Raw genomic sequence first — 14,927 nt, 5'->3', positions numbered from 1 at the left:
AGAGGAGATTGTGGAGTAACATTGTTCTTGTTGTGTCCAGGTGACGATTCCTAACCACTATCACAGGCAGGCTGTGGGTGGCACATTTATTTTTCTGCTGAAAACAGAATCATATTTTCTTGTCTTGCTCTGTATTTTTTGTGTTAATATCTCAAAATGCTGCAGCTGCAAAAGTTACTTGTGGATATGGCTTACACAACAACACATTTTCTATTTTCAAACTTTGATCCAAAAACATTCCACATTCAGTCTTCTTGTTCTTCCATGTCTTTTTTAAATTTGCTTTCCATCCCTAGCACTTTATTTAGTTAGGCACCACAATACCAAAATCGATCAACACTGTTGAAAGGAGCTACGTGTAGCACTGATGAAAGAATTATGACTTAGACCAATCTCCTTACTATCTCTCTTTATTTGGATAAGAGTCACTCATTCCTTTCATAACCAACTGGCGAAAGCACTTGTCAAACATAGGGCCTCAAGATGAAATCCTGTAGAGGTTAAGTGGAAAGTGAAGGTTTTCATAGCCACCACTTTACATAGTGTATGTAGGCTGTTGATGGGTGATTGAGCATTGGACAAAGCTGGACAAAAACAAGACAAAGGTATTGACAGTAATACTTATATACAACACCTCCTTTCATGCACCTGCCATTTCTAAAAGTTGTAAATAATACATTTCCCATTACTAAAACCATGGGTCTCAATTTACGGAAGATGGAAACCTTAGTTGGCCTTACCAAGATTTGAACTTGTGACCTCCTGTTCACTGCTTATCAGACAATGAGTCTGACCTCTGATAGTCTTCTGGCTGATCCCAGCTATGAGTAGGTAACGTAAACACTTTAAATGGTTTAAAAACAACAGTTTCAGCTTCATTGTTCCTTGGCAAGTGCCTACTTTTTAAAAGTGACATGTTTGAGCTTGACATCACCTTCTTTCTTTCTTGTAACAAGATCTAGGTGCTACACATCTCTCTGAGTAAGTGGATTTTTGGAATGCCTTGGCCCTGGAGATGCTAGATTCTTGTAAAAACATTTCAACTGTGACAAATCTCTGCTACTCATCTAGTGGAAAGGTTGCAAGTCTTTGGCAATTGTTTACTATTTTTCCATTGTCTCCACTGAATTCAGGGAAGTTGCAGCTATAATTCAAATTCCTTTGCAATTATTCATTGCACACTTACTAAGATGTATGATACCATTTATGCAGGACAAAAGTCCAGCAGACTCACTGAAGCACTAAGATTCTCTTTACCTTCCATAATTTTAGAAAACTGAATAGTTGATCCAGCTTCTCCAGCTTCTTCTCCATGGTGTCATCACTCATACTTAATTTTTTTGGTGGTTAGGAATATTGACAGCCATCTAGAGCCATTGCTATTTGTCAACACCATCCATCTCATTTATTGTCTTTGATCATTCTATTCTCTTTTACCTCTAAATGCCTGAAGAGGAGGAAGAGGAGGATGCTGTCCATCAACATGAGGGGGACCATCCAAACACAGCTGTAGGATTGCGTCAGAGACAACATATTGTCCAATTTATTTTTCAACCCTACTTATCCATCACCACTGTCTTACCATATGTCAATAAACACCTATACTATTCACTATATCATGGTCTGTATAACCATTTTTGCATAACATTGTCTCTAACTATCAGAATCAGAGTGTAGCCTCATGGAGCATTTCTGAAATACAGATTAGGACACAGAAAAATCAAAATCTATTTTGATGCGTATGACTATACAGCCACGTTCACACACACTGTAAATGACATATATCCTGAACATTTCACAATTGAAGCGCAATAGCAGAGGACCACACCTATTTCACACATACATGTTGGCAACATGGTTCATCGCAGCATATGGCACACAACTAAGACACCATCAGTCAATAAGGGAAAAAAATGCCTCATACATGAGGCAGTGGATGTGCTATTGCATTGGTGACAAGCAGGTATGACCAGACCCTTGACAGCAGTAAGTCTTACATCACCTATCTTTGCAAGGACTATGTGTGACAAGATTTCCATTTAAGCAGCAAATTGATAGCACAAGTGCCCCAGGTATGACTAGCATTGTTCACATGACATCCCCTGCACAAGGCAGCCCATGTCCTAAGTCCAGCCACACCCATGTTCCCTGTCTCAGCCCACCCTTCTTCAGAGGTCCCTGGAATGGGAATATGTGTACCCAGATAATCCCTCCTCTACACACACACAGACTCACAATGTTAATCCAGTGTGCTTCCCTCTTTAGTATGGCATGCCATAGTCATTGAATTTCTGTCTGCATGGACGTCCGGTTAAATAATGCACGACCTTGTAGTCTGTAGGACCTGTAATCACCTGTACAGTGCTTCCCATGTGAAAGGTACTGTTGACCCTTTGAACTTAAATCTCACCTACAGGACTTGTGAGAGACTGATGCTGCACACACCTGTGAGCATTTCCATGGAGACCAGCCATTTGAACATGCACTGCCCTTGCAGCTGCCTGGAACAGCATAGAAGCTGCCATTTTATCTATAACACTGTTATGCATTACCGTAAAAACCAGCTGTGTAACACAGTCCTTGGGTTAATGTGTTACGTTCCAACATATAGGAGAAACACAGTTTTCTGTTTCCACAGTGTTGTTCCACCTTTGACCAGTCTCAGTCTGACCACTGTGTATCTATCTTGTTAAATGTTTGGATCCTGATTGACCCTGCATCCTGTTAGCCTGACTGGTTCCTGTATTTGCGTTACCCTAAAGGTTCCTTGTGGCTACATTTGTATCATAGTTGCTTTCCCAACCCTCACTTTACTTCTTGGGTATTTTGTCAGGTAGGTCTACAATGCATATTCAAATACATTGCATAGCATAATCAGTTTATTTATCGTACAATGGGGGAGAACTTGTCTCCAAATAGCCGAATCATGGCCTATCCCTTGTCTGGGTTTCATGTATGCATGAGTGACAAATAGTGACAGTGTACCATGGCTGTATGCATGGATTGGGTATGGTGCCTCCAGCACAACAAACAATGTCAGATAATGTGCATGAAATGTCTACACATGTTAGGACCCTGACAGTCCACACACTGATTCACATTGCTACCAACATATTGATGGGGCTTGCGTGGTGAATAGCTGTGAGATTAATCAGCACAGAGGCACTGATGTTCCCAGATGCAGTGGGAATGTTTTTAGGCCAACCTGTGTACAAATGTTGTGAGGACACCTGTCGGTATAAGATTCCTGAGACATTAACTTTGTCAGCACACCAAGGTTGCCCTGTTGTCAGTCTCATAACACATCTGCAGTGACAGAGCTGGACTATCCCCATGTGTGTTCTCAATTCCTCATAGGCTTTCCTTCTATTGATCTGTGAAAGATACATTGTAGATACAGGAAATGGCTCCACAGACTCATGACTAGACCTGCACGTAACTGTGACAACATAGACCCCAATAATGATACAGGCTAAACATTGGCCCACACACATGAACCAGACACCTCTGTGCATTTTAGCACTGGAAATATGTGAACACATGCTGCTTGGTCTGCTGGTCCTCCACTGCCACAGAGAGACATGGCTCATTTATATGACTCCAACTGTGGCGTAACATTACATTTGTGTATTATATTTGGGACTCGGTGTCACAAACATGGTACCCAAATATCATTATCCCATGCCTGACTCATGGTGGGTAAACAAACAAGTGCCTAGGAAGTAGTATCCAACATTCCAGGACATGTGATGGCTAGGTTTTGGAACATTGCCATGAACAACCGTCTGCTAACTATCCTGTGCATGCTTTGTCATTGGTGGTGCTTATGTTCCAAAAAACCTAGGAAGTGCACACAGCAGTTGTTGCTACATGTATGACTAACACATGTCCTCTCTCATTTCCACACTGAGTAGCATCTGAGGGATGGACACATTGAATCCACATGCGTGCAAGCAGATTTGCAAAAATGCATCTTGTGATGGTCACACAGTGGGACAACAACAATAGTAGTAGCCAAATCACACACATTGACCAATAGGCATTGAGTTACTGTATTGAGTTGGGTAGCCTTGCTATCCTCTCTTGACGAAAAACATGCCCAAATTGGGTAATACCTAATTGTATCCCACATGTCTATTGCGTCAGTGAAGAGTGCAATTCCGGTACAACAAGTAGAGGATCATGGTCCGCAGTAGTAGAATCTGTCACATGTGTCCCAAACACCGTAACACCCAATGTTTGTGCAATCACCCTATCTATGTATTGTCACAACTGTCATGTACTAATACAAATGAGAAATGACCCAAACCCAGTTAAAGACAGACAAAAAAGGCGCACATGCATAAAAAAATGATGCATATGCATCGAAATATGACGCACATTGCCATGAAACATCCATTGGCCCTGAGCAGTAATTCCCACACTGTACCCCCTGAAATTGGTTAAGTATGAAACATATGTCAAAATATGAATGCAGGGTTATTTCTAAGCATGTGCGTAAAAAAAAATTAGGCACAGACTGTAAGCGTCATAATATTTTGATGCATACCAATAAAAACGGACCGCATTTGTTGCAGTAAGTGATGTAATAGGATATCCTGTTTACAGAATTGGTACAGTGGGTGTACTTTCACTTTCACTTTGCAGTCTGTGTTATTTCCGGACTGTGTGGCTGTGTTTGGACTTGTCTCTCTGTGCATTTTGTGAATTTGTCACCAGTGTGGTCTTTAAATTGTCTTTTTGCGTTTCGTAACTGTCTGTGGTATCCTGTCTTAGTGTTTTTTTGGTCATTTGTGGTGTCAACATTTGTCTTTGTTGTGTTGGGAGTCTGTTGTGGATAGTATTAGTTTTGGTATAGATGGGCTGTGTTCTTAGTTATTTTGCATTTCCCTGTCCTACTTTCCCTCTATTCTCCTCTGTACCCCTTTATTCCCTTTTTTTTGGTGCAAGCATGTTGGGTAGGCCTCGTCTTGGCAGGATGGGGGAGGAGGGGCTGGGTGGGTTTATTTGGCTGTTGTGCCACTTCCTACCCTTAATGATAGAGGCAGGTGGTCGTGTGATAAAAGGCTATCACACAGAGGCAAGCAGGCTCCAGTGGCCAAAGGTGTTGTACCATCTCAAGAGAATCTACAACACACCGCACAATGACCACCAGCTGAAGCACCGCTGGGCTGACCTTGTTGCCAGGGAGCAAGACCTGCTGGACCACCTGGGGATTGTGATTGGTGGCCCTGTTGGGGAGTACAAATCAGAGTAATGTGCACGTTTAAATGCTCTGTAGTGACAGTAGCTGATTTGTTCATATGCTGCAGGCAATGTTTTTGAACATGTGGAATGCTAGTTAAACATACAGGGGCGTATCTCTACTTTATTAGCACCCCAATTGTGACATGTTTTGAAGCAAGAGCGGCGCAAACTTACAAAATACAATTGTATTTTGTAAGTTTGCGCCACCTTTGTGTCAAAAAGCAGCACAAATGTGGTGCAAAAAATGTATTAATATGGGCCACAGTTGCCTGTGAGGTATACAATATTTCCTACACATTACCGTCATTTGTTGACGCAACAGCTAGACTAACTTTCTAAACACAGCAAGGAGCCTGTAAATTAGTGCTGGCTTCACGTCAATTGATGATGCCAATGTGGCTCTAACATATGTTTCATGCATGGTCTGTGAGTTTATCAGGAAACATATGTTTGAAATCCAGATATTTTCAAGAAATAATGTGTCCCTCAATTTTTTCGGATACATGTCTGAACTGGATTCTGACACATACGTAACAAGTTATAGCTGACCTCAGGTAACATCTTAGACTGATATTTGGAGTTGTAGTGCCACATTTAAATTAGGAATGGATGGCAAAAGGTATGCACACGGGTTCATATCTCTATGGTTGGTGCAACTTACCAAAGCTGTGGCACATCAAATGAAGAAAATGATACAAATTGAGGGCTAACAACTGTCCCCGGCCCTCTGTACATTGTACCTGTGTGTCCTAAATTGGTTTTAGTCACAATGCCTGGGTGACTGGTATCGCAGTCCTCATGGAAAGTGGTTTGGCATGTTTCTCATGGATGCACATGATGAGAGGAATACACTCCATGAATTAGTCTGCTAACTAATGAAGGAGCATGTTTGCCACCACATGATAGTTAGGGGCACTGCATGTGTGCAGATATGTGTGTCTCACTCTCTGGAATCCACGGGTCTGTACATGTTTGCAGTGGTATGTAGGATGCAGTATCATCATGTCTGAGAGGCTTGACTTTCTGAGTTAATATTACACATAGTATTTGTATTTGGAAGTGTTGTACAGTGCACATACATTGAGCACATTTCTCCCTTCCATGCCTTACAGGTGGACCTGCACCCTACACTATAGGAGAGGTGGCTCGATTTGCGGACCGAGACATCTCCAGTAAGTGTTGATATTTCTGTTCTGTGTTGTGTTTGCTGATGATGTGTGATTGACTCCTGTGTGTTGGACACATAGCACGGTGTGATGCGCTGGTCAATGATCGGTTTTGTTCCTTGAGTGGAGTATCATTTTTTCCCCATCTTTGAGTTGGCCAATCCTTATCGTATTGTAATAATTTGGGATTGTAGGTCAGTCCTGTAGGCACAGAAATGTGAATAGGGATGAGTTATGTGGATACAACTTGAAATCAGAAATTGTAGCAGTGGACCATATTAGTGATTTAGTCAGCCAGTCAGGCCCTGATTCTCCCAGAATAGGGATGTCAAAGTCTTACCCACAGACATCAGCTTCCCTACTCACTAATGAACATGTTTGGCTGCATGTTTAACTTCCTAACAGCATGTAGCTCCACATGTTGTGCTACGAGTATGAGGCACTTTAGTACAATGGCGTAGGTGTGCATGCAGCTCATGGCCAGAGGTGTGCTTGCATATAACTGTTTGTTGTAAGTCATGGGTTACTGGTAGGAAATTATGTTGACAGTGGTCTGCATTTCCAAAGATAAGTGTTGATGGGATTGTCCAAGGTTTGGGTGTACCCTAGTTGGACTTCCTCCTTACTTGTGGTGTGCTGGCCAAACCCATGTACAGCTTCCCAGAGCTTCCTGGGTGTCCTTGTTGTTTGAAATTATTTGTTGCTTGTCCACCCCCCCAGGTACAGGCGTAGGGTTGTGAATAGTGTACCTAGGACTGATGATCCAAGTTTAGTACACAGACATGTAAATCTGTAAATCATTTGTCCGAACCTAGGATACCCACTCATGATTAGCAACTGCATTCTATCCTGGCAATTCCATTTACAACTCGCAGATCTTGTGGCCCTAGATTGTCATCAAGAACATAGTAATCTGTTGACCTGTCAGTGGTGTAGGATTTGCAGCATGATTTTTACCTGACAAATGGCTGAAGAATGATGCCAAAGTGACTCCAGTTGTTATCCATCTTTTATGGTTTTGATGTGCTGTTTGATGATAGGACATGTGTAGGCTGGCTTGGCATGTACTGCCTCAGGGACAATCACTGATCTGTATGCTGATATGTGCTGTTTCCGGTACATTAGATGTTTTGTCTGATTTACTTCTTGAGCCATTTCACACAATGAAGTACCTAATGTTTGGTTTTCTATTTGTCTTAACAGCTGCCAATATGAATCCCTTCTAGATTCAAGAGTTTCAATGCAGGGCAATGCGTTACCGCCACATTCTGGATGTGGAGTCTGGGTTCCGCAACTTGCCAAGGAATTATCACCATGAAAGAGCCTCCGGAGTGTGGAGGGCATTTGCCCAAGGGGGCCCTTCTGTGTCCACCACAGCCACCAGCACTACCACTACCACCCAGGTGGCACCAACATTAGCAGGGACCTTTGCTGTACCATCAACATCCACAGCTCAAGGACCTGTCACAGCACCACCTGCATCTCCTCCTACAGACATGGCACCGACAAGGGCCCATACTTCCTCCACTGGCACCCAGACCACCCCTGCAGCTTTCACCAGATGCAACGGAACTTGGACTGTGTGTTACGTAAAATGACCAGGCTGCACCAGGAGGTAGCACAAGTGAATCAGAGGGTGCGTGCCATCAAAAAGACCCTGCAGACGGCCAACTTGGAGACCTGATACTCAGCCATGATTCCCTCCCCTCCCTCCTCTTTCCTGGTTCTTTAAATTAGTGGGTTTAGGGTGCTTAGTGTTAGGTTAGTGTGGGCTGTTAGTGTAGTTAGTAGTAGTTGGTGCATGTGGGGGGTATCATACTTTTTAAAACTATTTTTTATTATGTGTGTGGTTGACGATGTTGGAGTTAAAAAAAAAAAAAATATATATATATATATATATATATATATATATATATATATATATATATATATATATATATATATATATTTGTTTAGTATAAGATAGTATATTTTTAGGTCAGTATATGTTGTCCTCCATGTGTCCCGTCTTATAAGGGGGGTGGGGGGTTGATGTTTCGTTAAATGTGATAAGTAAGTTTAGCTTAGGTTAGTTAGGGACGGTTGTGGGTAATGTGTAGTTAGAGTAGTTTAGGTTTGGTAAGGTGTTTCCCCTGGTTTTAGCTTCTGTTTTTACTGTTCAATAAATATCTAGGTAACCCTTTAGAGTATGTGTCAAATGCTTGTAGATCAGGGCCTTGGCATGAGAGAACAGTGTGTCTTTTGTATTAGCTTTTATGTCCCATGCTGCATCCATATCCCAACTGAGCTGTTACATTGGCAGCCACACCAACGCTACTTAGCTAAGATTCAGCGATCCATCGCACCCACCACTCACGGTTACTATGGATCCCAAAGTTTGGTTAATTTGTGATGTATGTTTTCAATGTCACATACTTCGCTACCATATTTGGTATTGAGGACACTGTGTTAAGTCTGCCTGCAGCCTGATGTCCAAGCGAATTCTTATAAGGTGAGTGGTAGTATGCTCTCATGTAGTATGGTAGACCCAACTCACACCTATCATTTGTTACAATTTTCAGCCCGGTGACCTATTTCTATAGAAACTCATACACATCCATTCATGGTGTATGGTGTGTTAGCTAAAAATTGGGGCAAATGTCACATACGTAAGTTTTGACTTACAGAAAAAATTGAAGGCACTATTTTCTGGCTTAGACATCCCTTGAGGAAGCGTTATTCTGTCCAACACAGCATTATGGTGTATAGTTTCTATTTTCCTCTGAAATAACCCTCAGGAAGGGCAGATGTTGGTACAATCCAGACCACTGTGCACAGTTATCAGCCAGGATTCGTTCCAGTCAGGTGTATTGACAATCAATAATCATTGACCTGAGGTAAACATCACTGATGGCCATCACGGTTGATGTGTCATATTACACGGAGACAAAGTTGTTGTGTAAGTGCTATTTATTTAAAAGTGCTGTAGTGCTATATGTACAGTGTCCATGATTGTGAGTCCATTAGTGTGACATCTTCCATTGTGATCCTACACTAGTGCAAAAGGAAATGTCATTGGACATGCTGGGGTGAAGTGTCAGACAGTGCAGATGGACAGGATTTGCCAATGATGTAGTCAGAGACAATCACAGGGCACGGTGACAAGATAAACAGTGGGCTGAAGAACAGTGCTTGAGTACAGTTGTTGCAAGACTGGCATGTTACAAAGCACAGGACCTTGGTAATAGGGGGCCATGTGGCAGGGAATAGTGCTACTGGGTACCCTTACTGGTGAAGGTGATCTGTTCCACGTATTCATCTTCTGATGTGTGTGTTGTCTTCTCTGCCCTTGGTGGTGGTGGTGGTTGTGAAGGGGCAACACACACCTCAGTTTTTGAAGATGTGGAGTCAAACATCCCGGTAGCTGCCAACTGTGGGGCTATTAAGGGCAGCACTGCAGCAAGGAGGAGCTGCTGATTCTTAAGAATAGCAGCCACATCACGGTGGTAGGAAATCAAGTCAGCCCTGAGGGGTTCAATATTGCATTCTAGCACACGTTGACAGGATTGTTGTGGTAGGTGTTGGGTCAACTCTATTACAGCTCTGCTGATTTCCTTCAACCTTTTTTCAAGTTCCTGCAAGATTGTTGTTTGCCCTGGCATAGCTGCTGCCTGTTCTTCAGTTGACATCATGCACGAACACACCCCCTCTAGGCTGGCTGCCATAGTTTGCCTCCCCACCTCCACCTCCTTGGCCAGCTCCTGCTGTACTCCAACTACAGTTCGCTCAAAGCTGGCGCCAGGGTCGCCAGAGTCCTCAGCTGTGTTGGAGCTGGCAGGTCATACAATTGGGGTGGTGGGTGGGTCCGCTGTGATGGCTGCTAGTTCTGTGCTTCTCCTTGAGACTGAAGGTGGGGTCTGGAGGGTTCCAAGGACATCTTGGAGGGTCTGCTGGCTGTTGTGTGTCAGCTCGTCATCTATGTCATCAGTGTAGTTCTGGACAGGCATATCCGCAGGAGAGCCATCGTCCTCCTCAATGAGATATGGTACAATTAGTGTGTCTGTGTTGTGGGATTTGTAATGTGACATGCCTGCCTTCCGATTATTTTCACATTGTGATCTTGGTTTCTGTTAATTGTTCCTGTCTTTAATATTAGCATTCTCCTAGGCCTATGCCCCACCTGCATGTCACATGTATTGTGGTCAGTTTGTGGACTTGTCAGCATCACATCCTCTAGGTGTTGGTTCAGGCCAAATTGTGAATTTCCACCTTCTGTCCTACTCAACACTCCGTCTACTTCCATTCTCATGGTGAGGCCTTTCACTGGCTGTGGGTGTTCTGATGGCACTAGCACCACACTTAACAATCTGGAACTGCCCCAGTCTCTGATCTTTCACATCCACCTATATGTTGTTGAGATCTAGCACATACTATGTATAACATTGGTATGGCAAAATATGGATGTCAGCATTGGTAATGTGTACTGCTGATGTTGAGGAATGTGTGGTACATTGGATTGCACTGATTGTCCTAGCAGTGTTCCATTTCCTCCTCTGACTGTGCGGATGTATTTCTGTAACCAGTTACATGTGTCCTCCCCCTCAATGCTGTTGTCTGAGCAGTATGACATTTGGGATGTTGCATCATGTCATTGGAGCTATTGTGACCCAGGCACAGGGTGGACCCTGACATATGCAGCATGGATATGACATTAGTGCTGTGTACCTCGTAATGTTTATGACAATGGCTGATGTTTGTAGCAACTATGGACAATCACATTTGACAGGATTGGAACATTTGTATTGATTTCAGGGGATTGATAACTTTGTTATCCTGAACCCTCTAATTTGGGTGTGTTTGATCCATGGGGACGTTACTGCCATTAGCTACTTGACCTGCACACACAGCAGAGGTGGTAGTGGCAACTGTTGTCAATGTTACATTCCACTTGCAGATATGGCCAATGGTTGTTAATTGGGCCCTAGTTAATGTAGGGAGAATACTGGCTGACGTGTGATGGGCTGCCAGTTTAACGTTGTACCCTGCCCTCCTGGCCTGGCTTTACCTTTGCATCATCCTTGACATGGTAGCATACCCACATGCAAAGGTTGTTGGTGTAGTGTAGTATTGTGCCCAAGGTTTCCTCCGTAAAGCCCCTGCCCCCATGCCGTGCCCTTTTACCCATGCCATTCCCTGAATATCATGACTTACATGCATTGTGTAGTAGGTATGTCCAACCCCCCTGCTTACAGTTAGCATTTGTGCATTTTAATTCCCCATGCGACTTACCCTGCATCTGTGTTGTCTCCTGGTAATCTGTGCAGTCCTGTCCTTGAATCCCTGTGACGATCTCCGCAGGGATGACGGCTGCCACCATCTCCTCCATGTGGTCCAGGGCCTCCAGCGGTGCTGGACTCCCACCTCCAGTCTGCAGTGCTGCCTTCCTGTTCCTGCCCATCTTTTCCTTGGTCCTGCACTTGCAGTCATGCCAGCATTTCTTGCACTCGATGACTGTTCTCCGTACTTCTGCCACACTGTTAATCTCGTCAACAATTTGTTTCCATATTGCCTCTCTTCTACTGATTGGCAACTTTGAGGTGACAAACAGTTGGTGCTGGTGTTCCGTCACCTCTTTCACCAGAATTTCCTGCTCCTCTGCACTGAAGCAACACTTTCTTTTCTTCTTCTCCCTGTCCTCGGCCTTGTGTGGGTCCTCCTGGCTGGTTCCTGGTCTGTCGCCATCTTCCTGGGGTCTTTGTATGTGGTGGGCTCCCATAGGGTGTTTTATACTGATACTAGACGTTTAGGCCCATATTTATACTTTTTTAGAGCCGCGTTTGCGCCGCTTTTTGACGCAAAACGGTGCAAACTTGCAAAATACAATTGGATTTTGCAAGTTTGCGCCGTTTTTGCGTCAAAAAGCGTCGCAAATGCGGCGCTAAAAAAGTATAAATATGGGCCTTAATGACTACAGAGTTCTGGATCAGTCAGCTCTGTGTTATTGTACCTGGCGAATGCTATTTCCCATCAATGTCCACTATCACCATTTTAATACAGTTTCTTTGTATGGCTCATGTAATAATATCTCGGCTTTGAGGGAAGCCCTGAAAATAATGCTTTCTCGTGGGCAGTTGCCTACTCCTCCTGAAAACTGTATGGCCAGGGGGGGGCACAGCTTACGGTCCTCCCACCTGCCATGCTCGTGAGTATTTTATGACACATGCCGAGCTTCTGATTCTCTCCAGCAAAGAACATGGATCATTTATTCAAAATACCCACACCTCTGGAGGTGTGGATGCTTCGGAGGCACTGAACGGCAGCAGTATGTATGATTTACAGAGCTATGTGCATCAATGTATTGTACATTCACTATTTTAATCTATACAGTGAAACAACTGAATAAGCCTGTATACATGGTAAAAAAAACAACACAACTGGATATTTGATTGGACAATTTTGATTTAACCAAGAAGTAAATCAAAAGCTCAACTGCATGTAAATGAATTCACACAACAAATTAGTTAGGGCGGTGTCTTAGGGCTTTCCAAAGCCATTTGCATCACTGGATAAAAGGTGGAAACATTTTCCAGTCGCCAAAGTGTCTTCAAAGAGTCTTCAGCACAACTAGTGTGTTCCATTTATGTGGCAAAAAATGTCCAATTAGGCATTGGCAATGCCAATAGCTCTAACTGCTTAATTCTCAGGTCACAGTGACCCCGTGCCCTGAAATAGTGGCCATAACTTTTCTCTTTATGTTGCTTCCAGCTAGTCACGACTTGAGATCTCACAGGAGCCCTCAGACCCATTGGAGTGAGATGGCCGAGAGAAAAAAGCCCCCTTGGGCAATCAGATCGCTCTATTTTTTTATATCCTGGGAGTGTGTGACTCCTGTGAGTCTCTTGTGAACCCAACCATCCAGATATGCAAAGTTGTTGAACCTTAATTTCTCAAAAAATACTGAATAGATTTCCATCAAATCATAAAAAGTATGCTTTCAGGCTAAGATCAAACTTTCAGCTAAATTTGGTCTAATTCCATTCAGCCATGTGTGTGGCATCACTGTGCAGTTGTCATATGTAAAAACTGAATGGAGAAAATAAGATTTAGCCTCCCCTTTTTTTCACTGCCTTCACTTGACAGAGCACCCTGAAACTTCCAAGCAAGGAGGTGACGTGGATAAACTTTTTTTTTAAGGTTTCATAAAGATTTGTCAAACTGAGCCAAAGTTATTTGCAAACCAAAAAAATAATTTCTTATGATACGTAGGTCCGAATATAACTATGGAGTGATAACAGCCACTTTATAGTATATATCAGACACACACACGCACAAATTCATTGGAAAAAACAAAGGTTAAAGAGAGGTTATAGTTAGGCGAAAATGTCAGTTAAAACATAGAGTTTTAAATTTAAAATACACTGAAATTCACCAGTTATAGTAATCTCAAGTAATTAAAACTTGCCCTAAGGTAACTGTAGCTCACCCCCTCACCATGCAAAGTGTTGTCATCAATAATATAATTTCAAATGTTGCAGTGATGTTATTGGTGATGTCATAGATCATGTCACAAGTAATTTAATATGTTGGGCAATTACTAGTGCGTGGCCAGGGTGCAAGTTATAGTGAGACAGTGAAGGATCTCTGCAATGGAAAGAGTGAAATATGTGTTTATTTTACTTAAAATATAAATTCACTGGTGAACTACGAGTCGTTATTTTTATATTTTATTTACATGATTTGTATGCTAACACCAGGGCTAATGGGAGATGGTCACTATACAAAAGTTTGAAAGTTGCAGGGATTACAATCTTAAAGTGAGAGAACAGTATACTTTTGAAGGGAAACATGTCAATCAAGGAAATGTAAGCACTGCTTTACCTCAGCATAATGTAAGGGGTAAAGTGGGCGGTATCAAAAATAATGGACGAGTCATCCCATTGCATGCATGCATAACTTACACTAAATTGTTATTTATTTCCTTAAGAAATAACCACCATTAACACTGCAACATAACATGGTCTTCAAATTCTACTTGGTTTAAATCAATGTTAATGCCATAATTTGCTTTAAAATGCATCGGTTGCCTTGGGGGAGAGCTCCCAAACTCTACTGAATGATTTATGGTGGTATATTTGTAATACATGTTCTTTAGATAACACTGATGTTTACAGTTATTTCTGTGCTGCCTATTTATCACTCAGACCCGGGTCCTCTACAGCTATTTCAAATATAACACAGTGGAACCTCCATAGAATGTTCAAAGAACACTACAGTACTGCCATGCTAAATGCACCACTGTGGACCTCAACCCAAGCTATCCCACACAGATTGAAGGCACCCTCTGATGACTATCCAAAACAGACCACTAAGAAAACCTCCCACAGTCCCATAATCCCATGATGGTCATCCAATCATAGGCCTCCGTCCTCCTGAGACAATAAATAGCCTCTGCAAACTATTCAACACAGGATGAACTGAAATATACATTTATATTGTCTTCATTGCAATTTGGAGACCAGTCAAGCAGCTCAATGA

This window comes from Pleurodeles waltl, chromosome 8 (assembly GCF_031143425.1).
Source record: "Pleurodeles waltl isolate 20211129_DDA chromosome 8, aPleWal1.hap1.20221129, whole genome shotgun sequence".
Taxonomy (NCBI): Eukaryota; Metazoa; Chordata; class Amphibia; order Caudata; family Salamandridae; genus Pleurodeles; species Pleurodeles waltl.
The sequence above is the reverse complement of the archived record's forward strand: the minus strand, read 5'-3'. Positions refer to the sequence as shown.